Consider the following 2,591-nt stretch of genomic DNA (forward strand, 5'->3'; position numbering starts at 1 on the left):
TGCAAGAAATATTTAAATTCATAGAGGTAATATTGAAATCTCAGGAATTTATTGACATCCTTTCAGTCTAGAGGTCTCTTGAAGACTCTCCCCATCCAAAGCTCAGACCTGGATATTTTTGTGCTCCTCACACTGGTGGAAATGTCTATCCACACTCAGCTTCTCCAACTCAAAGCTTAGTGTTCCTGTGAGTCCCCGAACTAGACTGCTTATTCTTTGGACCCTTTCTTGACTCACGCTAGCCATTATCAACTTCCTGTCAGTTTAGAAACTCCCTTGGCGTTGAGAGTCTTAATGGCACAATGTAGCTCTTGATTTTATACAAACCTCTCTTCATGTCTAGTTGTTAGATTTTAAGCCTTCTCATGGCTGAAATAATTTCCTGTTTTTTATTCATACATTGCACAGTGCTGAATGAAATACAGAAGACATTGTGAATTTAATTGGTGTTGACTTCACCAAGGACAAACAAGATACAAGTTTTCTTCACCATATTAGCAATTTCTGTAAGAATGATGAGATCAGAGAGCTCTTATGGCCAGGGTCACTATAAGAAATAATCTATGGGTCAAATAGGAGTCCTTTATGAGTCTCCAAAGTCATTAAAGAGGGGCATGTTTTGTGCCATGAACTTTCCTTTTTTGCACATAGAGCTAAGAAACCCAAGAGTTAAAAAGGAGACTCAGTGATCGATTCATGGATAACACAGTGGGCAGAAACAAGAATAGGTGGGCATAGTGTTATAACATGGGATTATTTCCACAGCAGGCAGGCAGTGATTTGCATGTGGAAAAGGAAAAAATGTGAATCAATTTGTAGAGCTGTAAGTAAGCCTTGTCATTTTTGAGGTTTGAACATGTATAGGATAATACACCAATTTGCTTTATATTTCCTCAAAGTGACTTCAACATCACCAATCCTGTCTGTCGTTCCTCCTTCTTGTATTGAGAGGACTAATATACTCAGAATATTTCTGGCCTTGTAGGTAGAGTCCTCAGTTTGGATAAGTAATCTCAGATTAGACATAGAATACAATGTGCGAAAGAACGTGGAGAACTGCCTAAAACCGAAACTACAATATAAAGAAGACACAATAGGAAACCAAGAGAAGAGTTTTTTTTTTTTTTTAATTATTCCTTCATATTCAAACTTCACAAACAGTGTGAACTTGTACAATACCTCGGAAAGTGAAACTTACAAAAAAAGTGCTGGTAACATTTAAAAAAAAAACAACAAAAACCCCAAAAAACAAACATCATTCTTAGCAACATCAATTACTCTTCCACACAAAACAGAAACCTTGTAAAATTTATTTTCGTATTTTTAAGGCGTAATACTTCCGTATAAAGTATATGCAAGAGATAAAACTTCACAGTATTCCAAAATGTCACAATAATAATAATAATATAATAGTATAATGAAGCGCTACAGTTAATTTTTCTTTTTTTGAATGTTTTTTTCCTGTTTAAATAACAAATACAAGTCACAGGTAAATATACGTGAGAAAAATACGAGGCTAATATTAAATGGCAGGTAAGGATACTGTCACTGTAAGAAAAAACTGGCAGGATGTGTGTATTTAGTCTATATTTTAAAGCACTTGATAGAAAAGGCGTATGCAAGGTTTTTCCAAACAATTTTTCTGTTTGTTTGTTTGATAACTGACAACAATTTAAGAGTATAATGAGAAAAAAAAAAGGAACAAACTCCTTCTCAAAACTATTGACCTGCTCATCCCAAACCATGTATATGTTGACGGATGGATGTGTGTATTTGTGGATATACGGATTTATATCATGCAGAGAGTGATACAAGCAGTGTTCCATGCCCACCTGCAAAGATTGGAGGGTATAGCACTGTAGTCATTCAGCTCAGGTTCCTCTTGAGACGTTAATCTTTCAATTTAAAGCTCTCTTTCCTTGCCTCTCCCTCTTTCCAAACTCTTCCTCAATTTTCAGGCCTTTGTTCTGAAAGGACAATCTGGTTAGAAAAGTTGCCCTCCACTCATAATTCACTGGGAAATGGAAACTGCATCAACAGTGACACAGAGACACTGGAAATACCACTTGAATGAATGAATGAATGGGTATGTATGTGTGTGTACTTTCGATCTAAATATACTGTGTGTGTGTGTGTGTGTGTGTGTACACAGTAGCAATTGCAAAAAAGGGACCATATTCCTTTCCATACTAAGATACAATGTGATAAGAAACATTTCTGTGCAGGGAAAAAGGTTTCTTCGAATCTTATCACAACACTGTGGCGGGAAAATCAGGAAATGGGTTCACCTTTCAGCAGTCACCACAGTAAACTTCATTGAGAACATACATGCCCAGATATCTCTTCTGTGCGCATGTATGTGTTAACAGCTAGCCATTCAGCCAACAGGTAACAGAAAGACAGCAGATAGCAAACACATCAATAAGGTGCTCAAAGAAAAAAGTGGCACCCACTTCTCAAATGGATGGCCACGTTAAGGTGCTTCAAAAAAGTTTTTTTTTTTTTTTTTTTTTTTTTTTTTTTTTTTTTTCTTTTTTTAGTTTTTGTTTCCAAGATCAAGAGAGTACTGATTTTCACATGGTAGTTCTGAG

The sequence above is a fragment of the Mandrillus leucophaeus genome, unplaced genomic scaffold, assembly GCF_000951045.1.
Source record: "Mandrillus leucophaeus isolate KB7577 unplaced genomic scaffold, Mleu.le_1.0 Scaffold775, whole genome shotgun sequence".
NCBI classification, from domain to species: Eukaryota; Metazoa; Chordata; class Mammalia; order Primates; family Cercopithecidae; genus Mandrillus; species Mandrillus leucophaeus.